Source organism: Uloborus diversus, chromosome 7 (genome assembly GCF_026930045.1).
Source record: "Uloborus diversus isolate 005 chromosome 7, Udiv.v.3.1, whole genome shotgun sequence".
NCBI lineage: Eukaryota > Metazoa > Arthropoda > Arachnida > Araneae > Uloboridae > Uloborus > Uloborus diversus.
In genome coordinates this window covers 108,469,046-108,495,250 of record NC_072737.1, presented here as the reverse complement: position 1 = coordinate 108,495,250, position 26,205 = coordinate 108,469,046, and positions in this window count along the sequence as shown.

Here is a 26,205-nt window from a genome sequence, read left to right as displayed (position 1 = left end):
ATGCTGCTCCTACAGCGAAAGCCGTCTCCAGGTTGCATCCATGTCCTACACACACGCGCATACATACGCAGCTACACACACACACGCACGCACGCACACACACATACACACAACTACCCACACATTCATGCCTGCACACTGACACAAACACATATGCCTACAGACACATACACATACCCCCCCCCCACACACACATACACACATTCATATACACAACTACCCACACACTTATGCCTGCACACAGACACAAACACACATGCCTATACACATACACATACCCCCTACACACAAACACACATACCCCCCCACACACACAAACACACATGCCTACATACACACACTCGTGATTGCGAAAAACATAATTTGAATTCAAGATGTCAAAATTCAAATTAATTTTTTTTTTCAGCCGAAAGCAGAGGAGTAGAAAATGATTTCTTACTAATGAAGTTGATAATAATTTTAATGTTTTATATCGTATTCGAATAAATAATTAAAGGTTTACTGGTTGAAACTCGTAGTTTTAATTTGGCGTAGTATTTTTTCATTTGTACAGAAGTTCGAACACTGCTATGAGAAAAATCTACATTTCAGCATACAATGAAAATGTTTTTCTGCACAAAAAGGATTCCCTTGAGGTATAACTAATACTTTTTTTTTATGCTTACATTATGCTCAGTGGTCTGGACGGAGTCAAAGCTTAAAAAAAGGGAAGAAAACCTTTCGATTAGCAGTCAACTTATCTGAATGATAACTGTAGCTTGCATAAAGGAGTCGAAACACCAAATAGCATTCCCACTGCATTTATTTTACTAGCTGCGTCGCCCGGCTTTGCACGGTCCACCTCGAAAATAAAAGTTATGTTAAGTGACGCGAGTTCAACACTCAGGCTTGAACCAAAAAAAAAGTCAGTGAATTTTTGCGGCAGATTGCGGAAAAAAACCCAAAAAGTAAACATTTCAAATCCCGATTACAGGAAAAGCCTCAAAACAAAAACAAGAATTTTACCTGTTCATATTCGAGGAAAAAAATGGCAACAGATCTTTCAAATCTCAATGATTTTCTTCACGCTATAAATTTTAATAAAAGCGTTCATCCGGAAAGTTGAGTTGAAGCACTGAATAATAATTTGAATGGAGGAAAGCCTTCGAAAAATATAGATTTTATTTTGAAATCTAAGAGTCATAATTAATAATTTTTAATTGATATCTCCGCTAATTATTATCGGAGGATTATGTTAAATAGCCAAACATGAAGACGGGAAGATGACGAATCCATCGATACCTGGTTCGATGGTCAGTTCACTGTCGTTCGGGAGAAGAAGCTTGGACATAGATAGATAGATACTCAGATTTTATATGTATAAGACTAGCTGCGTGCCCGGCGTTGCACGGGCTACCTAAAAAATGTAAGAGCAGTCCAGTTGATGCTTTTGTAGTACACTGACACTAGTTTCTAACGCGTTAAGGAATAAATAAATGCGCGTAAAGCAAGGTTTGCAAAACACCAGTAAAACATATTTTTGCCAAAACACCTCATCAACGTTAATAATCGTTATCAGTGATACAAGTTATGAGTACATTTTCAGTCAGCACAAAAGGGGAAAATATATGCATTATCAACTATAATCTTTACTCACGTTAAACTGAATTACATCTGATAGACTATATCGGAAATATTTATGCACAATAACAATCCGCTTTTTACATAAAATAGTCTACTACCCGGCGTTGCCCGGGTGTTTATTAATGCAACATACCACTCAGATAAATATTTGGATGGATTCTATCCACATGGTCGTACAAGAATTACATCAATCCGTTTTCCAGGTACAAACCCTCAAAGAACTCAAATAACTTGTAAATCACTCATTTACTTTACGACGTGCACGGTCCTCCTCGAAAATGAAAGTTATGTCATGTGACGCGTATTTAACAATCAGGCTTGAACAAAAAAAAAAAAAAAAACAGCAAAATTTTGCTGCAGATTACGGCAAAATAATCGAAAAGTAAACAACTTAAACACCCTGATTACAGGAAAAGCCTTAAAACAAAAGCCTAATTTTATTTCTTTATATTCGAGAAAAAAAATTGCAACAGATGTTTCTTTTCAATGATTTTCTTCACGCTGTAAATTTTAATAAAAGCGTTCATCCGGAAAGTTGAGTTGAAGCACTGAATAATAATTTGAATGGAGGAAAGCCTTCGAAAAATATGGATTTTATTTTGAAATCTAAGAGTCATAATTAATAATTTTTAATTGATATCTCCGCTAATTATTATCGGAGGATTATGTTAAATAGCCAAACATGAAGACGGGAGGATTACGAATCCATCGATACCTGGTTCGATGGTCAGTTCACTGTCGTTCGGGAGAAGAAGCTTGGACATAGATAGATAGATAGATACTCAGATTTTATATGTATAAGATTACGTGTGTTATCTGTTGTATGTTATGAGTACATGCAATGCGTAATATTACTGTAAATTTGCTATTATGTCGGACAGCCCGAACTGGCCCGAAGTTCAGACAGTTTATAGCCGAACGCTCTACCGAAAAAAAAAAACATACAGGTAATTTTAAATTTTTTTTCTTGCCGTTCTCTTATGTTTTTATTTTTGAAAATTTTTACAATTTGTTACCGCAGGCTGTTTGAACCGTTATGACTTAGATGGCAGCACGTGTTCATTTAACAGCACGGTTAAAATACGAAATAATTTGAACTAAGTTCTTTTTTAAGCGTAGCTTCTCAAATGTAGTAAAAATGTGATACGCTATTTGTTTTTTTGCAAAAAGAAGAAAAATATATATATTACCCTTTAAATTGAAGTAGTGTATTTTTTTTTTATTTGTACAAAGAGTCAAAAATTCATTAGAAGAATCCATATTTCAACATACGATTTATTATATTTTACTGAACAAAAAACAATTCCAATGTAGTCTGAAATCTTAAATCTGATACTTATATTTTCGCTTACATTATGCTTTAATTTTCTTCCCGGAGCCAAAGCTTAAAAAAAAAACAAAAAAAAAAACACCTTACAATCGAGTATCAATTTAGTTCCGTGTTGCATCAAGTTTTCATAACAGCTAGAAGCGTTTCTACCTCACGTATTCCCTCATATTTGTTTCTCATTGTTGATGTAATGCGCGATATTTTTCTAATTTTTTGATGCAGATTGTCCGGACGTGGGTCCGAACACGCATTCTCCTGGTTACCAGTCGAACGCTCTGCCGATCAAGCTATTCAGCTCTGTCGGGAACTGTGCAAGTTAAAGTTATAAATTTAACCGAAAACCTCATTCTGGTTCTTTAAAACAGGTTTTTTTGACAGAAAAAACAATTTTTAGACCGTGGGTCTATTTTTCGTCAGTAGCCAGCACGATAAGCTTTAAAATAAGGTGTAAATCAAAGAAATCGATCAAGAATTGAGGAAAATCTGGCGTAGAAACCAAAAACAGGCTACAGAAATAATATATAAGGATTAATAATGGCAATTAATTAATTGATTGAAAAAGCCTTCAACTTGCGGACTGATTGTGAATTACAGTAGACCTAGACCCTTGTTTTACTCGAGTTTATTTTACGTGGTTTCGATTATATGTGGTTTGATATATGGCACCTTTATTTTATTTTACGCGGATGAGTTTCAATTTTACGCGGATGCGGCATTGCAAGCAGATAAAATTTCCCTCTCTTTCAAAATCCGAACTCTTGAGATTGTAGATGACAAGTAATAAACTGCATTTTGACATGCTAACTAGCGAGCTTTGGCAACTGGGGACATTTTTTGCGATTGGTTCCAGAGCACTTTCCAGAAGTAAAGTTATTAAACTCACACAGTTCAGAACTCACTGGAAAAAAAGCTTTTGGGAGTGACAAATGGAGAACAAGAGCAATGAGAACATCAATGAGACATAACCAAAAGCTTTCACTGAAAATTTTGAGTCATTCCTAGAGAACGACAAATGATCTGATTTATTAGTGAAGGAAGTAGAGATCCTAAATACGGAAAGATTGGACAACTTCGGTACGGCGGCCATCTGATGTCCAAAGATGCTCACTCCCCGTAGACCGTAATGCATTTTCTGCCCCAAATAACATTGTACATTGTATCGAAAAAATTAGAAGTTTGTTACGATATTATGAAATGCAATGTGCAGATCACAAATACCTGTTAGTTTTCTATCTTTATGAACAAGTTTTTGAGAAAAAAAATTTTCTTTGTAAGCGCTATGATAATACGAAACGATTGGCACCGGATTGCCAGACTTGGCGCTCACTCCGTTTGATGAAAATACAAGGAGAAGAAAAATCAGTCTGTTCCTTTAAAGATTTCATGTCCTATATTCCGTGGGAAAGCTAAAAATTCACACAGCAAAGCATTTCGAGCTGACAACACTTGGACTAAACATGGCGAAGATCGGCGCGCCGTTGTCCAATCTCTCCGTATACAGGATCTCTAAAAGGAAGAACCCGTCATGGAGATTAAGCGGATGATCATGTAAGCGTTAATGCCCCATATCGAACTACAGAGAAATGTTCCTTTATTGTATGGCCAAAAGAATAACATAAACAGCTCTTTTTAATAAGCAAAAAGTTAATTCATGTTTTCTTTATACACGTTGAGCGTATGTATTGGAATAAATACACATTAAACTTACTATATACTAGTGGTACCCGCACGGTTTTACCCGTAATAGAAAATTAAAAGGTCATTTGGTTCGCCTGTAAATTTACAAATAATGGATGATGAATTTCTCGCCAATTTGCTACATTTATTTGCTTGCCCATGTTACGGTTCCACGTTATGATAATTCCGTAATTTATTCGTCCACGTTGCTCGGCAAAATTTTCTTAAAATTGGAATATAAAAAGAACAAAATCGAATTTTCGAAAAATCGCTTCGAGGTGCACACCTTCATGCTACAAACTAATTTTGTACCAAATTTCATTAAAATCGGCCGAACGGTTTTGACGCTATGAGCGTCACAGATATCCTGACAGAGAGAGATCCAATCAGAGAGACTTCCAGCTTTATTATTAGCAAAGATATTTATCTACCAGTAGAATGGATTTTTTTTTTCATCTACGGAACCTAACCCGTATATTAACACTATTATTAAGTCTCAATTAACGCGGTTTCGTTTTACGCGGCATTTCCGTGGAACGTAACCCCCGCGTAAAACGAGGGTTTACAGTATTTATTATTAAAAAAAAAAAAAAAAATCACACCGGTGCAGTTTCTTTTTCTTGTTTACAAAATAATAATCCTCATATGTATAATAGCGAATCATCGAGTATTGGTAATGTTTAACATGTGGGGAAAGGCTTTATTGTGACAAGGCTGAACTCGACCTTAACTGTTTTACTAGTAAGACTGTCATTTCAGGGAAATGAAGAAACGAAAAGTGCTCAACTATTAACGCTACTTACTGGAGTTTAGGGGTTAATCCACTGGAGTTAGGGTTACAATTTCAACTATCAAAATATCACCAAACAGACAATGGCCTCGGTTAAATGTAGAAGAGTAGAAGCAATTTTCACCCGTTATACCTTGACGGTCGACTTTCTAGTATTGAATAAATAATTAAATAAAACTTTCTTTGCTTTTATAAAAATGTCACTGTTTAAAAGAAGCGGAAGTAAGTGAATAAACATTGGTGAAAAATCATAGAAAATTACGAAAACTTATCACAAAATTCACATTCTCATTTTCAACTTTTCTTTTTACAGAGGAAAGTTTTTTAACGTGGACGAGCAAAAAATCTCTGAGAACCGGTCAAATTTATCTGCGGACTGGTGCCGGTTAGCAGGACCACTGACTGAGAATCGTTGAACAAGAGGATTGTAAGGAAAAAAGCTTCTGTTTCATTGAAAGGTTTATATATAGGTAGGTCCGGATTTCATAACCTCGTCGGACTGATATCGAGAATGGGGTTGCTTCCTTCAGTCAAAAGTAGTACTTTGTGTCACTGAAATTAATAGAATAAGCAAAAAAAAAAAATAATAATAATTTGAATTTTGTCATTTTGAATTCAAATTATGTTTTTCGCAATCACGAGTGTGTTTGTATGTGTGTGTAGTGTTTGTATGTGTGTGTGTGTGTGTGTGGGGGGGGGGTATGTGTATGTGTGTAGGCATGTGTGTTTGTGTCTGTGTGCAGTTATGAGTGTGTGGGTAGTTGTGTGTATGAGTTTGTGTGCGTGGGGGCGGGGTATGTGTATGTGTGTGTGTAAGCATATGTGTTTGTGTCTGTGTGCAGGCATGAATGTGTGGGCAGTTGTGTGTATTTGTGTGTATGTGTAGGTGTCTGTATGCATGCGTGTGTGTATGTGTTTGTGTGTGTATCGTGGTGTTTGTGTATGTGTGTGTATGTGTTTGTGTGTGCGTGTGTGTTGGTGCGTGTATGTATGCGTGTGTGTGTAGGATATGGACGCAACCTGGAGACGATTTTCGGTAGAGGAGCAGCATCGTGAGGCCAGCCGACGCGACGGGTGGTGCTGGCAGAGGGTGGTGCCGCGCCGGTTGGAAAAATGATAGCACGCCAAAAACAGTCAAATGAAAGCAATAAGCAATCGTGATTGCTCAAAAAAAAAAAAAAAAAAAAAAACATGGACCCAGAAAATACTTTCATTTTCCCAACAGTTATTTTTTAATTAATTTTTTTGAATGTCCAATTTTTCAAACAAGGCGTGGTCTTGATGACGTCACAAATAATGCATTTTGGAGCATCTTTTTTCCGCGTTTCCGCGTTATGATAATCAAGAAGTGAATTAAAATTGCGCTCTACGCTTGCTATCAACCATATCGTTGACAATACACGTGAGTAAAGATGCGAATTAAATATTTTGTTCTGTGAATGGCAAAACAGAATGGCATTTCATCATTTGTGATGTCATCGGACAGAAGCATAAACAATGAAAGTTCGCCGATTTAAATAATTTTTTAAATATATTAAACTTAAACAAATTATTTTAAAAATGGTTAGATCCTATGTTTTTAAGCATGCTCTTTCAAAAAAAAAAAAAAAAAAAAAAAATACTTTAAAATTTTGAAAACGACCCCATTGCAAAATGTTCTGATTTAAAGATTATAGCATTCGAAAAATGTTTAAATGTGTCTTATTGAATACTACTTCGATATTGTTTTAATTCTCATTAGTTACCTAGTTTTATACTAGATGATACATATTAATCTAATTCATTTTGAAAGAGAAAAAATATTGTTACTACGAATTGTTTCGGTATAGAGGCACAAGAGCTTACTTCTCAAATGATCACACTAACACATAGAGTAGATAGATTTTCTTCTTAATGATCTCAATTGTATTAAATATAAATTGTAAATTCATTCAAAAATTTTAAAGTTTTGAGATACTAAAGCAAAATGCTGAGCAAAACACAACCGAGTGATTTGAAAATTACATAAAAACAACCAAATATTTTTGCGAGGTGTGATCAACTCTTGTCAATTTATCACTTCCCCACCCCCACTACCTCTCATTGAAATGAAAGTGTCAGGATGTGGTTTAATGGTTCATTACTCCATTGTTCTAAAAGTTAAGTTATGTGCATAAATCTCAAAGTGTCTTTTCTGTTTTTTTTTTCTTTTTTTTATTCGCTCTAAATTTCATGCGAAAAAAAAAAAAAAAAAAAAAAACCAGTAAGTCGTTAAGCGAAAAGAATAAAGCAATCACCAACTAATAAATTAGCTGTGCAGTAAAATATGTATAAAACAAATAAGTAAGTTATTATCAATACGATGCAAAAACGTCTGCAAAAAAAGGGGGAATTTTGATTAAAAAAAACAATTGAAAAGACACATAATTTTATTTGATAATGTAAGGATTTAATGATTGTCCACAGTTGTGTAGGCTTTGCCCGGGTTGGGCTATCTCAATGGTGCCCAGTCTATATATGCCCGAGGGCCATATAAATTTATGTCAGTGGTGCCCAATCAATGTATGCCCGAGGGTCAAATGCGGCCCACAAAATTCACCCGTGTAGCCCCCCCCTTTTTTACTTTCTTCTATATGTAATATATAGAAGAAAGTATTGGATTCGTGCAAATTTTCGAATTTCGAATTTTGACGAATTCGAACGTTTTGAGGTGTGCTGAGTTCATTTCGACTATTTCTGGAAAATTTCTGTCTGTCTGTGTGTGTGTGTGTATGTATGTATGTGTGTGTGTGTGTGTGTGTATGTATGTGTGTCACGTCTGTGTGTGACCAGTTTTTTGTGGCCGCTCTACAGCAAAAACTACCGCATGAAATCGAACGAAATTTGGTACACAAATGTGCCCGTATGTGAACTTGTGCCCATTGGTTTTTGGCGCGAATTCCTCCAAGGGGGGTGGAGCAATGGGACGTTTTTTGAGTTACGCGTGCTTGCTATTCCTCAGGAAGTAACTGGCGGAATCAAACAAAATTTGGTCCATATGTTGCCATTAACAGGAACAGGTGCTGATTCAATTTTGGTGTCAATAACTCAAACGGGGGTTGAGCTATAGAACGTTTTTTTGTCGTCAATTGTGACTGCTGTATCTCAAGAAATAATGAACGGAATGAAAGAAACATTTATCGACAAGAAGCCCTTAGTGGGTATAAGAGCTGATTTTATTTTGGTGTCAACAGCTAAAAAGGGGGTAGCCCGTTATTTTTTCCATTGTGAGTACCCTATCTCAAGAAGTAATGCTACGTTCTGGTTGAAATTTGGAATATATGTGAATCCATACGTAAACAGGCTTTGGTTCAATTTTGACGCCAATCGCTCCAAGAGGTGTTTTTTTTTTTTTTTTTTTTTTTTTTTTTTTTGCGAATAAAAATAGCTTTATTAATGCAACAATGAGAAAAATAAATCGTAATAGATTGTCGTCTGCGTATTTCTCGTGATTTTAATTGTATGGAAATGATCGGAAATATTATCTCAATGATTTTAAATTTTTAACTGTTGCCATCTTATGTTTGTTAACAAATAAAATATTTGTAATTAATTCAAGCAAGGCTTTTAAAATAACTTTCAATTTTCGCTCTTTGCTTTGCTTTTGCAATGATTCAGACATTGGGATGGTCGTCAAGTTTTTGCATGTGTAATTTTGTCTTTGTTTGGGGAGGGATCAGAAAAAAAAAGAAAAATATAGAAGAAAGTTTCGTGATGGCCACAACATACTAGTTTTCAGTGTAAGAAATCGAAAACCACGACCACGATTAGTCACGATATTACACAAATTTGGAGCTAAATATTTCGAATTTCTTTTTCTACGAAGACGTTAATGTCGCATTAACAAAATGAGTAAAATGATAACAACAATTTTTGCTTTGTAATTTTCTTTCCTTTCCCATATTTTTACTTTCTTCTATATCTAATACATAGAAGAAAGTATTGGATTCGTGCAAATTTTCGAATTTCGAATTTTGACGGATTCGAACGTTTTGAGGTGTGCTGAGTCCATTTCGACTATTTTTGGAAAATGTCTGTCTGTCTGTGTGTGTGTATGTATGTGTGTGTGTGTGTATGTGTGTGTGTCACGTCTGTGTGTGACCATTTTTTTGTGGCCGCCCTACAGCAAAAACTACCGCATGAAATCGAACGAAACTTGGTACACATATGTGCCCCTATGTGAACTTGTGCCCATTGGTTTTTGGCGCGAATTCCTCCAAGGGGGGTGGAGCAATGGGACGTTTTTTGAGTTACGCGTGATTGCTATTCCTCAGGAAGTAACTGGCGGAATCTAACAAAATTTGGTCCATATGTTGCCATTAACAAGAACAGGTGCTGATTCAATTTTGGTGTCAATAACTCAAACGGGGGTTGAGCTATAGAACGTTTTTCGTCGTCAATTGTGCCTGCTGTATCTCAAGAAATAATGAACGGAATGAAAGAAAAATTTATCGGCAAGTACCCCTTAGTGGGTATAAGAGCTGATTTTATTTTGGTGTCAACAGCTAAAAAGGGGGGTAGCGCAATCGCCCGTTCTTTTTTTCCATTGTGAGTGCCCTATCTCAAGAAGTAATGCTACGTTCTGGTTGAAATTTGGAATATATGTGAATCTATATGTAAACAGGCTTTGGTTCAACTTTGGCGCCAATCGCGCCAAGAGGTGCTGATTTATTTTTATTATCATTATTTTTTAGCGAATAAAAATAGTTTTATTAATGCAACAATAAGAAAGATAAATCGTAATAGATTGTCGTCTGCGTATTTCTCGTGATTTTAATTGTATGGAAATGATCAGAAATATTATCTCAATGATTTAAAATTTTTAACTGTTGCCATCTTATATTTGTTAACAAATAAAATATTTGTAATTAATTCAAGCAAGGCTTTTAAAATAACTTTCAATTTTCGCTCTTTGCTTTGCTTTTGCAATAATTCAGACATTGGGATGGTGGTCAAGTTTTTGCATGTGTAATTTCGTTTTTGTTGGGAATATTGCTTCCTCGTCAAGCATGGGGAGGGATCAGAAAAAAAAAAGAAAAATATAGAAGAAAGTTTCGTAATGGCCACAACATACTAGTTCTATATTATCTCTAGAAAAGTTTTAAAAACTTCAGATGTGTTCTTGGCAGCGAAAATTGTCAGCGGCCTTTGGGGGAGAAAAAAAGTTTGTGCATCACGGGGCTCTCATAGCCCTGTGGTTCCCAAAGTGGGTGCCGCGGGTAGAAGGGAGGAGTGCCGCGAAGTACGTACGATATAACAGCGATAGAAAATGGTGCAATGAGACAATGGTGAATGGGGTTGTTTCCTTCAGTGAAAAGTACTACCTTTAGTCACTGAAATTGATAGAATGAGTAAAACAAATAGCATGGACCCAGAAAATACTTTCATTTTCCCAACAGTTATTTTTTAATTAATTTTTTAAAATGTCCGATTTTGAAAACAACGCGTGGTCTTTATGACGTCACAAATGATGCAATTTGGCGCATCTTTCTACTATGTTTCCACGTTATGATAATCAAGAAGCGAAATAAATATTGCGCTCTACACTTGCTATCAACCATATCGTTGCCAAGACACGTGAGTAAAGATGCGAATTAAATATTTTTCTCCATGAATGGCAATACTAAATGGCATTTCATCATTTGTGATGTCACACGACAGAAACGTAAACAATGAAAGCGCACCGATTTAAGTAATTTTTTAAAAATATTAAACATGAACAAATTATTTAAAAAATGGTCAGATCCTATATTTTTAAGCATGCTCTTTCAGAAAAAAATACTTTTAAAATTTTGGAAACTACTCCATTCTAATTCTTCAAATGGTGCCTCGAATCGGAAAAAGTTTAGGAACCTTTGGTATTGATTAAGGCCCCTATATATACGAGCCGATGCATCAGCTTAAGATCAGCCATTTTGGATCGGAGCGCGTGTTTGAGTGGTTGTTTTTTCTGGCGAGTTCTCGCGTTTGGTGAATGTTCACTGCGAGCGATTATTAGCGACACGTGAATTGTTTATTAAATAAAATATTATTTTCGCCAAATTTGGCGAAATCCGAAACTTTGTTATGGTAATCCTAGCAGTGCAACAATGAAAAATCCGATTCAAAATGGCTGAACTTAAGCTGATGAGTCTGTCTATCTATATAGCGGTTCTAGTATTGACGAAAGAATGAGGGTGCCGTAAAAAATTTCTAATATAATGCAAACAGACATCAAGGTCTCTATTTAAATGAGTAACTGTCTGTCTGGAAATTTTTATCTGGCACCATTTCAGCGGTTTATGAGTAAGACTGCCAATAAAACATTTTACTCATACGGCTATTTTCAGATTAATACCGCCAAATACAGTATTATTACTTTCAATTTCGGAGAAGCGTTATTTTCATCAATTTTTAAGAGACTAATTTGAACGGTATGTAAGGTTTGTGTCATTTGGTCCCATGATCAGTTTTACTTCTATGTATTTCCCGCATCTTACGTTTTTCTCGTATTTCACATTTTCTAACACAGTCCCTTGAAAAACGTAAAATCGGGGTTTCACTGTATTTCATAACAAACACAATTGTCAAAAATTAGTTTCATACAGGATTAGCCATCACAATAAGTCATAGTAATCACCCAAAAGATGAGTATCGACCATAAATCCCGGCTTAAAGTATCCATAAAGATACAAACTTTTGATTTCACGTCAAAAATGTCTCAATTCGGACAAAGCTCTCCGTGCGAATCAGAATTTTTCAATTTTCTCAGGGAAAACGACGTTATCTCTCGTGCGTTAAAAAGATAGTTTGTATGCAAGTGGCTGTGTCCAACATGACACATTCGTTTCTAATTGAAAACGATATTTCGCTTCTGAAGGGGTGCTTATCAGTTGGGCACGACATTTGAGGTGTTCTTAGAGCACCGCAGAGTTTTTGACTTCTTTTCGTGTAAACAGGAAGACCTCTAACTGCGAAAACAAGAAAAGAAAAGCAGTTTAATTGTCGGAAAGAAATCGCAAAGGAAAATGGACACCTCAGTTTTAGATTTTTTAAATTCTTGATTGACCTACCTGTTTTTATGGAGTTTTCGTTTTAACACTTTTGCATAAAATTACTCCATATTTAACTGCTATAGTAACATTTAGATTTTGTTTATCCATAAATTTTGTATAGTTTTTGCTTTAACCGTTATTTTGCAGGAAATAGTTCATTTTATTTTTATTTTGATGCTTAATTGAAATGTTTACTTATATTTATGTTTTAAAAATTTTTTGTTACCTTTCTGAAAAATTCAACCAACTTTCCAAACTGAATTTTCAGATTTTACTTATCTACTTCTTTCTAGTGCTTTTTGTTTAATTTTTCCGAAAATTTAGTTTTTTTTTTAGCGTTTTTTTTGTTTGTTTACTTTTTAGCAAGGGGCCGTCCACAAATGATGTCACGTTTAGAGGAGTGACTAGAGGGGGGGGGGGCATTAATTTATGATGGTTTGTGTAAACGGGGAGGGGGGGGGGGGTAAAAATTGTTGAAAAAGTACATCATTATGGACAGCCTAATAAAAATTTACAAAAATTATGAAAAGTGATTATTTTATGAAGCGCTCCTCTGATGAAGTATCAATAACACAAGAAAAACTAATATCTATTACTGCTTCATTTTAACAACTAATATTAGTTTTAGATATACATACTTAAAATTGTATGCATGGATTTTCAATGCGCTTGTTTGCTTTTTCCTAAGGTAAGAATAACAACTAGGAAATTTTCACAAATATGAGAAAATAAACTTAAGTGTGCAGATACTTCACCTGTTTCTTTCACCTTTTTACTATAATTTTATAGGTAGTTTTTTTTGGAAAATATTTTTATAATTTGAGAAATCATGCTGCTTTACCTTAAATATTTTTTTGTTCATTGTGATGGTCGTGATAAGCAATGAATGTTTCATAACGGATGAAGAGGTCTACAATAGAGTAGTTAATGGGGTTAAAAAAAATTATAATAATAAACATGGAACACAAAAGAAAAAATCCAAAAATAAATTTTAATCGTTGAGAGAGAGAGAGAGAGAGAGAGAGAGAGAGAGAGAGAGAGAGAGAGATTAATTATACAGTAGAACTCCACTTATCCGAAATGCTGATTATCCGTAGCGCTTTCAGAATTTTAGAGGAAAAAAAATCGGCGTATTCGTGTTGGTATAAACGTTTCGGATTTTTTTTTTTTTTTTTTACAGAGAAGGATAAAAAATCACCTGGATTACCCCCTCTAAAAATGTCAATGGTGCAGCGCCAAGACTCCCCTCGAGGTGGGCACCTCTGAGAAATATTAATAACTTTTAAGCGACTTATATTTGCCTCTCTAGTTTGCGGGCAAAAATTAATCAGAGAGGTAAATCAAAGTATTTCTTGACCTAGTCTCTTGGCAGCCTAGCACAGATATGGCACAAATCTTCAGCCCAGTAGGAATCTTTCTACACTAACTTGGGCAACGCTCGAAAGCTCGTTACCATCCCGTTTCACAAGAACCCCAGACTGTTGCCCAGGTAGAGACCCAATAAACTATCCCACCTTATCTCCCGTTCTGAAATCCCTTTTAGAACAATACGACCCCGGGGGACAATTGTCTTTTCTTTTCTTTTTTTTTTATTTATATATTTTGGTTTTTGCCGTCCAGCAAGTCTCGTCTGCTTTCGAATCCATTCGAAAAGGGGACGGCCACAGGGAGGGAGGGACGGCCGCGACAGCCGATGGAGCTAAGTGGGCCCGGGAGATAAGACCATATCGGGCGAGTTATGACAAGGGAAATTTCTCGGGCTGCAAGGCAGCGTGGAATTCGTCACGTGTGGTGCGGGACAGACGGCCTGACAGGCGGACCGATACCCGCGACGCCTCGGGCCCCCCCCATATCTTACGGCCCGAGATAGGCAGGATACTTTAAAGTGGGCCCCCAGCACCACTGCCGCCTGTGCACTTAAAAAGTCTGTGTTTACGAAAAGCAAAGAGCCGGGCTCCATAATAAAATGTTCGCCTGAATTAATGGTCGAGGTTTTAACAGTGGAATTAAATGATATTCATGGACTTATTGTTTATAAATAAGATCAATGTGGATCAAGTGAAATAGTTAGGGTAACTTTTTTTTTTTCAAATTAAACAAGTTGGAAATTTGTAATGAAAATTTTGACATAAAGAAAGAACATAGTGTTACATAATAAAACTTACATTGAAACATGATTTTTGTTTTGTTTCTGGCAGTAAATTTGCACTTTTAACAGAAAAAAAAGCAAAATTTCCTCCCTTTTGTTTGCAATATTTTTTATTTGATTATTGAAAATACATTTGATCAATGAAAGTGTAAATAAAAGAAAGAATGAATAAATGAATAGATAACGAAACAATAAACCAATGAATAAATAAATTAATACCTGAGAAAAAAAAAGAATGAATACATGAGAAAATAAGCGAATCTATATACATAAAACGAAATATATATATATGTGTATATACGTATGTGTATATATATATATGTGTGTGTATGTTCCCTATACAAGGAACGTAGGAGGGGGGGGGGGGGTTCAAACGCCAAAAAAGAACCGAACCGTTCAAATTTTAAGTTTAGGATCCGAAAATAGCATTTGATGGCTCTTTCTACCCGAAATAATTATTCGATTTCTTTGATTCGGGTCCCATTCGAAAGACCGCGAAAAACACCCATGGAATTCATTCATTTCCGTCGAATTTAAAAAAAAAAAAAAAAAAAGGCTGTAAAATCATGCGAAAAAAATTCAAAAGAACTTCTAATCCTAATGGAACAGTAATTTTAAATCGGAAAATTATCATTTAAGCAATCTCATTTTAATTAGCGTTCAGAAGGGTGTCACTTTTTTACTTCCTTTTACAAAAAAGGAAGTATTGTATTTGCGAAAAAATTTCACTCAAAAATCGACCTTAATTTCCATTTTGCTCACCCCCGAATGAATGTTGAGTTTTTCTTTTCGACTCGACCACATGTGGATAAGTGGCATTTTCTTTCTTTGAGAATGATTATTTTGACGGGAAATTTTGAAGTATTTTTTTTCTCTAATTGAAGCTTAATAGTTAAACATGCGTCACTTGACAAAAATTTCATTTTCGAGGTAGACCATGCAAAGCCGGGCAATGCAACTATGAATGAATAAATAATTTCATTATCAAATGAAGAAATGTTCAAGAATTAATTAGTAAATGAATGCGTAAGCTATTTCAATTTGATAAATCATTAACAAACGAAATGAAAAACTTCACTTTGTCCAATTCACTTTCCCCCTCATGCATTTGACAAAAATTTTACAAAACATTTAAAATGAAACTCAGTTAATTTTTTTAATTTTAATAACGAAAACTTCATTAGTTTATAATAACATAAATAATTTTTGACTCACAACACAATTTTTCAACATATAGTACCAATTTTTTTAAATTGCTTGTAGTACCATGCGTATTACCTTATCTTCAGAGGTAATTTTTTCCTGACTAGACAAGACTACCCCGTGTTTCTCTCTAGTTAAAATATTCGCATATAGGTGACGCTAAATACAGAGTAAATATTTCACCATTTCACTTCGCTCCACATTCCCCTACAACTTCAGACAATTTCTGCACGTTTCATAAAAAAGTTGCCATTGATTGTAGTCACTGGTAGCAATATCTGTACCCCTTGTTATTTCAGATTTTGTAGTTGATTATTAAAGTAAATGGTAAAGTAATAGGTTCATATAATGCACGTTAAAATGAAAGAATTGCTTGAAATACTATGATGATGTACTACACTGATGCTCCCATCAATTTTTCTGAGAGTATACACCCAGTAATCCACTGCGCACAATTTGTGTATGTGATCATATACATAGTATGTCATAATATGAAAATTTATGAAGCTTAAGGGTATACGCTATATATATACAAAATGTTTGAGAGTATACGGCGTATATAGAGGGGGACCCCCCCTATGGGAACACCACTGATGATGTATATTGAGAATGATGGTATGTTACGTAAGAAGACAAGGGAGGATCAGTATAAGCTCAAGGCCTCACTATAGCTTGAGCAAAATGTAAACGCGAAGAAGTGAAATGCGACTGTAAATTACAATAATAAGGCTAGACTCCGACTGTTCGTAAAACATAAAACAAATACAAATGTGACCGCCAGCAACAGGCTCTTGGCCCAGCTAGGCTGGTCCTAGTCAATTTATTAGTCCTCAATGAAGATCAATGGCCCTCTTAAAGCTATCCACCCCCTTGCTCATCACCACCTCTTCCGGTAAGCTGTTCCAAGTGCCCACAACCCTAGTAAATTAGTAGTTTTTTTCTTATTTCCAGGTTAGCCTGAGATTTGATTAGCTTAAAACAATGACCCCTCATCCTGCTTTCGGTGCAAAAATTTAATCCATTAACATCACTCATTTTGATAAATTTAAAGTGAATCATGTCCCCTCTGATTCTTTTTTGCTCCAGGCTTTACAGATTAAGCCTATTAAGTCTGGTATCATAATCTAAATCTGAAAGTCCCCTTACTAGTCTAGTTACCCTTCTTTGAATAATTTCCAATACACAAATATCTTTCCTCAGATAAGGTGACCAAAACTGCACAGCATACTCTAAATTGTGTCTTTACTAAACTCCTACATAAAGGCAGAAGAACCTTGTTAGATTTGTTTGAAATAGATCTAATGATAAACCCAAGCATTCTGTTGGCTTTGTTACTTGCAATGCTGCACTGTTAACTAAACTTGAAGTCCTGATTTATTAAGATACCTAGATCAATAACATTTTCTGCCTGACTAAAGATTGAACCCTGTAAACGATAACTCGTGCGCTTATTTCCATGATCTAAGTGTATCACATTACAATTTAACATAATCTCGATTGTTTGAAAACTTTTGAACCTCGTGAAAATGTCATCAGTTTCCTTGAATTTTTATACTACTATTATTTTTGATAGTAAACAAAACCGCTTTAAGGTCATCGAAGGCAGCTATTTCTACTTCAGTCACTAAATTATCTGAGGATTTATCATTTTTAATTCCAACTGGCAACAAAGTTTGGAACATAAAAAATAATTCTAGTTGATTTTATTAAATTCGAAAGCGATAAATTATAATGAGGGGGGGGGGGGGATAACCCCACCACAAATTGTTAGTCCGGAAAAGAGAAATTCCGATCGGATTTCGGTAAGTAGAAAATATTTTAGATGAGAATGTCAGCAAGAAATCCTCCCCAATATTACCAGATCACTCATTAACAGAACGTTAACACTACAAAGAAGATAAAACACTTAATAAAGAGCGAGAGAGAGAAAGTTGTATACATAGTAAGTTATCAACTAAAAAAAAGAAAAAAGAAAGAAAGAAAAAGAAAAGAAAAAAGATTGGCACTTTAGAGTAGCAAAATTTTATCAAGCTTTGCTGCAATCTCTGCTGCATATTGTATAGAAGTAAAAATAAAAATATAAGTTCTGCTGTGAAATATGTATGAAAAAGAAATTGTTCATCATAATCGAGTGGTTAATTTGCGAAATTCATCGATAAGCATGGATTTTTTCTTTTCTGAAATGATCTAGATCAGTATTGAAAACAAATATTTTCAGTATTTTGTACAGGTAATGCTAGTATAAGAACAGAATGCAAGTTGCGAATACGGGCTACGAAACATAAGAATGTTAAAAGGTTTTTCTCTGTTGTCCGAAAATTCAAAAATGTTTTCTTAACCGTATTTTAAAACAAACAGTTCAATTGTACCAAAATCAAGGGACACCCCAAGGGGAGGTCACGGTCACGGGAATTTGGAAGGTCACTGTGACCTTCCAAAAATTTCCTTATTCGGTAAATTTTGTCTGACAATTTGGCAAAATTATGACCATTTGGTGAAATTTGAAGATCTATTCGGCAAAATTATCATCATTCTTCGAAATTTTGGGTTGCATTCAGAAAAATTTAGAACTTCCACCCTCCCAAAAATGTAAGTTCGGGCCTCCCTTACCTGACCACAACATAACCCAGCGATTTGAAACGAACCCCATATCACTGCAACTGGAGAGTGTCGGACATAACGTCCAGATCCAAAACGTCCATGGACACAACGTCCAGGTCCAAAACGTCCGAGGGACAGAAAGTCCGACGGACATAACGTCCAGCGGACATAACGTCCAACGGACACAATGTCCGACGAACAAAAGGTCCAAGGACAGAACGTCCATATTTTTGGACAGCTAGGACATAACATCCAGTTTTATAAGTTTATTTCTTGAACTTCTCAATTAATTACATGATTTGTCATTAAACAATAGGTTTTATTGAAATAATATTCTTAGCGTCGTTCATTATTCCGTCAAACTCTATTCTCTTGTATGTGTATCTAGACTTTCGTCCGGATCCCGCAACGAGTTAAGAGATTGCTCGGATAACCGATGTCTGTAAAATAAGATTTTTTCGGTACTTCCATAGTTTCGCATCAGCACAGAGGAAAAAAAGCTTTTAAAGTTCTAGAGGCACCACTCGCTTGATACGTACACCACATCGATTTCAAGAACCATCCACCATCACTGTTTGCCATGGCGCCTGGATCTAAAAGCAACTATAAAATTTGTAGCCTTCATTCTAAGTGCCCTGAAAGCCACTCTTCTTTACAATCCACGATGCCCCAGAAGTTAGATAGCGTTGCTTCTAAAAACATGCAGTGGATTTTACTATCGGGGAAAGATAGAACGTCCGTGCTATCGGCCTACCCTATAGAGGGGAAGTCGTCTGAGGTTTTATTCCATTTAAGACAGACACTCTCAGGAGGTTCTCCTCTGGAGATATCCCCGAGATAAAAAATGTTATTCTTGATAAATGAATAGAATTTTAGATGAAATTCGTTCTCCCCCCTAGATTTTCTTCTTTTTTTTATTAGGGGCTGTCCATAAATAATGTCATACCTTTTTCGAAATTTTTTGATCCCTCCCTCCTTTGTCACAGAGTGTCACACGTCACCTTACCCCCCCCCCATTTTGCACACGTCACGCTATTTTTTATGAATAAATTGTTATAAAAAACGGGTGATGTCGCACTTCTTGTTGCTCCCCTCATTATTTACTTGTCACAAGCTGTCATAATTTCACGACCGCCCCCCCCCTTCTTCTTAAAGTGTGGAATCATTCGTGGACGTTCTTTAAGGAACTTTTTTCTATTTTCCAAGCGGATTATTTCCCTCCTTTGCGATGTCGTTTATTTAAAAATAAATAATAATAATTCAGAAAAATAATATAGTAGGGAGACCGCCTACATCGGACCTCCTAGAACAAGAAGCCTCTGTGTCGCTATATGTGAGCAAAAAAAACAACAACAAAAAAATGGGGTTCATAAGCCAAATTTTGTGATGAACGGCTTAAGTAGGCACAATTGCTTAAAATACGAAGATATTTTTAATAACTTATTTTAAACGGAGTTGCAAAAGTCCAAATTAGGAATATCTGTCCCTAAAATGAACCATGCACTTCTCAAATTGGACCCGCAAGTGAAAAGTCAAAAAAATTTATAATGAAATTCTATACTAGTTCTGGTTCGCAACTGATATTTTTTCGCTTCGATCCACTTTTGGCGCAATGATTGATACTCTCTCGGGATATTTCATGTACTTAGACATGTCTTTAACTTCATCAAGGTGAATAATTTTTCAAAGACAGGCATTTTGTGACTCTCTCTGCTAATTTTAATGCGAATTTCATTATTGCGAATTGTTTATGGAAATTTATAATGAAACTGTATTGTTATTTTCCGGTTTGCAAGAGATCTTTTTTCGTTTAGGGTCAACGGTGCCCAAACTACATCCCGCGGGCCACATCCGGCCCACGAAGTTGATCCGTGTGGCCTGTTGTTCTGTTCGATGATAAAAATCGAAAAGCACGATTAGTGAAAATGTTGCAAATTTGGAATCAAATATTCGGAAATTGGTTGCTGTAACGTGGATGCATTGGCATATCAGACTTCGTCAAACTTGTGAAAAATAGAAAAAAAAAAGAAAGAAAGAAAGAAAGAAAGAAAATAAACTATTCACTAACAAGTAACCCTGCCCAAGTGTGAATCACCGATTAGAATAAAACTTTGCACATCGACAGAACACTTAAAAATATTTTACCTGTTATTAATATTATTATTATTATTATCGGCAACAAACACCTTTAACGGGGTTAAATTTACCCCTAAAAATAGGATAATTGAGAATTGTAGGGTACATAACATTCTTTTATTTTAAATTTAATTACAAAAATTCAAATAATTATTGAAAATATGAAAAAACTAAACAAACTAATGTTGACGTGCTTCACGATTTTTCTGAAAATACTGTTAATAGGGTAAATCACTGGAAAACTATATACAACAGGGTGCCCATTAAAGTCCCTTTTCACCCTCTTAATATCATAACGGTTGATGCTCCGTTCATAAAAGTGGTGTCTAGTTATAGTAAAGCGCAACTGAATAAAACCAACACCTGATGGAAAATTTCTATCTCAAAAATGGTTCGAGATAGAGGAAAAAAGAAATTTATAAAAATTTCACCATTAATTTAGTACAAAACAACACCAGGACAACATCAATTTATTACAGAAAGATACATTGCATTAATGCAAAGATAGAAGGGCTAAAACGTGTATTCGGTTTTTCGTGAAATTTACGAAAAGTCCCGGATTTTCTTTCCTGTGACGTCATGAAATATGAACGGAAGGAGACATAATATTCTTCCGGGTAAAACATGGCGCCGAAATGCCAAATAAAGGTATATTTTTTCAACTTGTTTTTTACTTCCTTTTACAAAAAAGGAAGTATTGTATTCGCGAAAAAATTTTCACTCGAAATTCGGCCTTAATTTCCATTTTGCTCAGCCCCGAATGAATGTTGAGTTTATTTTTCAACCCGACCACACGTGGATTTATGCCTTAGGAACGTACAGACACCGAAATATCCATTTTGACGATCCCCGAGTTAATTACAACGAGTTTTCTCGTGACGTCTGTATGTACGTATGTATGTGCGTATGTGTGTATGTATGTCGCATAACTCAAGAACGGAATGTCCTAGAAAATTGAAATTTGGTACTTAGACTCCTAGTGGTAGTGGGGTGTAATTGTGCACCTCCCTTTTTGGTTGCATTTAAATGCTCCAAAGGGGGTCTTTTGCCCCTTTTTTTCGGGGGGGGGGGAATCATTGTTAATTTCGATGTAAACTCAAGTGGTATTATAATTTGGCGGACACTTGGCGATACATCGCCAGTCTTTTGGTCGCCAAGTTTTGTCTAAAACTTGGCGACAAAACTGTTTTTTAACTTTTTTTCTTTAAATCTGGTTTCAATTTGGCCAATGTTGGTGATATTTAGAGACTCAACTATTGAATCACATTAAAACCGCCAATAATGAGAAAATGACATTAAATTGGAGTAAAAGGAAGTCATGTGATGCACACATCAGCTCGTTTCTATATCAGATCATGCTCTAGAGCTTCGTAAATCACTTTTTACTCTATTTTGCTCTGTTTTAGAGACAGGAATGCTAACTCCATAGCTTCCCGCTAATTGGCGCTGTAAGTGGTTTTATTCAGCAGCGCATGGTTATTTTAGTACACCTCACACCGCTGCGCTGTTATGAATATAGCAGCAGCCGTTCCTAAGTTAAGAGGGTGGGAAGAAAGGGTCTTTAATGGGCGGCTCCCTGTATAAATAAAAACTGTGCTTTTTTTTTTTCTTTTGTTAAAAATAAAAGACAAAACAAAGACCAAAGTTTCTTGCCAAAAAAATAAACAGTTAAAAATATCTTTAATAACTTTTTTAAGTTTAAAAGTGTTTCGATTCACCCAATTTTACACTATATGAATAAGTAAAAAGTTCCGAAACTTTGTTGAACTGTTTAGGTTTTGGCTTTTGGGTCACTTTGAACTAATTTTCGTTTTAATAATTGGTGATTGTTTGAATTCGAGTTAAAACTACTTATAATTAAGAAAACTGTCGAATCCGGTACCAGTAATAGTGTAACGGATTTGACATTAGTAGTAAAATAACTTCCAAAGTCAACGCGTCAATTAAAAACACTCAGAAATAAGAAATCTTAGAAAAATAATTTTAAAATTAGATACAAGAAAAATAAAGCTCTAAATTTTTATTTTTAGCTTAAAAAGTAAGGTAAAGAACTTGACGTTGCATAAATACGCTACTATAAAATAAATCGTTTATACTCAACTACTGTTAATTTCATCCGCTAAAGGAAATGAATGCAGGTAAATATTTAACTATAGTTGGAGTGAACCTGACCTGGTAGCACTGTGAAGCCAACACCGACCGTAATCATAGCATTACTACGCTAGCAGGTTAGGTTTGCCCCAACATAGTCCAAGTACTTTAATTAAAAATGTATTGTGATCTCTTGATAAAATTGTGAACCTTTTATCATGAAATTATAACGTGGAATCGGATTTGACAAACAGGAGGTACAAAAGGTTTCGCAAAATATTTTGAAAAAAAAAAAAAAAAAATCAGTAGTATTCTCAGAAATCTAAAACTTGACGGATTTCCCTCCTTAAACTACACAGTTATTTTCCTTTAAAAGAAAAAAAAAGTTACTTAATTCTAAAATACGGATGAGGGACATCAATTTTCTTTCTCTACTAGATGCAAAAGTCGGTTACTATCTTTAAGGTAAAAATATTCAAGTGATGTTTTTTTCTAGTTTTTTTCAATTAGTTCTGACAATGTTGTGAAGTGTCCTCTAAAGAAAAGTACTATTTGATGGCAGTTTTTAACGTGGATACTATAAGTTTTTTCATCGTGTATGCGTGTATATGAATGAATTCTGAATTTCAAAATGCTCTCAAATAAATGAATCCATGGTTGCATTTCTCGTTCACAGATGGCGACACGAAAAGTATGCAGCATCATCTGCTTGATTATTTATGCTTAGAAATCAAATTGATTTCGAATTTTTGAGTGAAATGATCGTAAGATCTCTCTCAACAAACACAGTTTCGACAACATTTAAACATATACAAATTTTAAGAATTTCCAAAATATGAAATTAATCTGCACATGTTTAAAAAGATTTATCTGTCTCAATACTTTTTTTTTTAAACATGGAGTCTAAAACCTTCTCTGTATGGCTATTGAATTACGAAGCGTTTAAAAAAATGTATCCACGCCCGTAATCCCCAAATACTTGGTTTAGATATTTTGGGAATTTTCAATCATTGTGGGCTCTTGGTGCGATTTTACCAAATTTGCGGGAATCTTTTTGGGATACCTTCGATAATGCTGTCCCTCCTTTCCTTACTTTGTAAAGCGATATGTTACTAATTTTCGTTACAGAGATATTGTCGCCAGATGCTGATATACTTTTGGTCACCATTAAATGGCGCTAAACAGTTTCATCCGAAATGTTTCCAAAATAAGTAGTAAAATTTGGCGATTGTTTGAAATTGTGCAAAAAGAAAAATTAATGGAAGTTTTTTTGCTGTTTATGGATTTGCCTAATTTAATTGCTGGATTATTTTACACAGTAAAAAAAAAGTTTTTTGAAGATTTTTTGATTGGCGATATTTTGTTTACATGGTGAAAGCTGAGAGAAACATTGTTACGTTGTCTTTGGCTTCAAAAACAGCGACAGTTGAAAAACTGCCGAATGCATCAACTACTGAAATTTTTCTGCAAAAATTTTGGCGATATTTCTGCTGGTTGATTGGATAGTGAGTAAGTGTCCAATCAGGAAAAAATAATAACAATAAAAAAAATAAAACATTCATTTCATTTAAGTTCCGTTTAAATGGAAAATGATCAGATAAATCCATTTATTATTAGCCAATCTTGTGGAAAAACGTTGCTTTAAGATTTGACTTGAGAAAAGCCTCGAACACTCAGACGAAACGCAAAAATATTCAACAATACAGCAACTCTAGCTATCAACTGGGAGTTGAGATGATACACTAAATAATGATTTGGGTTGAAGAAAGCCTTCGAACATGGAAAAAGAAGCTCATAACAGTAGTGTAAAAATGGGGGTTTCACGACAGCAGGCGCAGCTGGCTGCACCTCCCAACTCCCTCCGCCGTTCATTTCGCCTCCCAACCCCCTACGCCTCCCCACCGCCTCCCCGGGGCCGCCGCGTTTTCGCATGCCCGCGTTTTCGCGCTTTGTCATGAAAGATTAAGAGAGTTTAATTTCGGTTTCGTAATAAGTTTTTGAACTTTGTCGTTTTTACTTTTAGGGAATGGCAACACTTTGTAGAAGATTAGGAGGTTTTTTTTTACTTTTTGGACGGCAACACCAAAGTTTTTAGTTTTCGAGTGGCAACACTTGTTGCTATGTTTTAACTTTTTGGATGACAACTTTTAAGAATGTTCGTGGCGCCATCTATCGGGACTTTGAGTATTTTTTTCTGGACTTAGAATATTTCTGCGAATTTAATTATTTTTACTTTACAGAGTGTCGGAGTTGGGAATCGAACACCCAAACTTTGAGTTAGCAAAAACGTATGCTAACCACTATGCTATATTTCCCATTACTCTTTCAGTCTTAATGTGAATCTGTACCATGACAACGAATATTACAATTAAATTAATTTTAAAACCATCAGTTAATTCACTCTTTAGTACTAATCATGGCATATCATTAACTGAATTTCAGCTCATAATTGAAACTATCATCATTTTTATTATTTTTCATAATAACTAAGTTTTTCACTTAAGTAAAGATTTATTTAAATACAACCCATTCGAGATTTATTTCAATGCTTTGTGGACTTGAAATATATTTTAAACTTTTATTTTCTTTTTCATGCATTTCAAACTTTATCATTTTTTTTTACAACATTGATTCTTTGCATGAATTTCAAAACTTGCAATCAATTTACTCTTAGCATTAATTAATACTTATCATTAACAAATTTTCACGGAATTTTTTAAAATCATCTTAAATATGTTTTTTTTTCTTTTTTTACTTTTATACAATAAAATATTTTTTCTAACTTGTTAAATTTTCTTAACTAATTTTTTTTTCTTTGTCAAATTTACAAAATAATTTTTCTAACTTGTAAAAATTTCGAAGAAATAATTTTCTTAACTATTTTTTTCTTACTCGTAATTTTTTTTTTATTACGAATAAAAATGAAATCAATTTTTTTTTTTACTTTCATACAACAAAATATTTTTTCTTACTTGTTAAATTTTCGAAGAAATAATTAACTTAAATATTCTTTCATACATTTTGAACTTTAACGTTTTTTCCTGTCATTTAGCACTTTGATTATTTTTTTTCACTATTTTAGCGTTTGTCAATTATTTTCAGTCTTTAACTATTTTCTTACTTTTTAGTCTTTTACTAATTTCAAGCATTTCAGCCTTGGATTATTTTTTCGTGACTTCGATTTTTTTTAGTATATTTTAGAGTTTAATCATTTTCTCACTTGTTTTTACTTTATCGTTTTTTTTTTTTTGCGATATTTTTAAACTTAGAAATTTTTCACAATTAGTGACAGGAATCGAACCTTCAAATTTTTCGAAACATTATCAGGTCGACAATATTCATCCAACTAATTTAATTTAAAAACCTGCAATCAATTTACTCTTAGTAGTAACTATCACTTATCATTAACAAATTTTCACGGATTTTAAAAAAATCAACTTAATTTTTTTTTCAGTAAGCAAATTTCGCACTCAAGTTACATTTCATCACTACATATGCTTTTCAAGAGTTTCATTTAATTTATCACATTTTATTTAATCAACTCTAATAATTA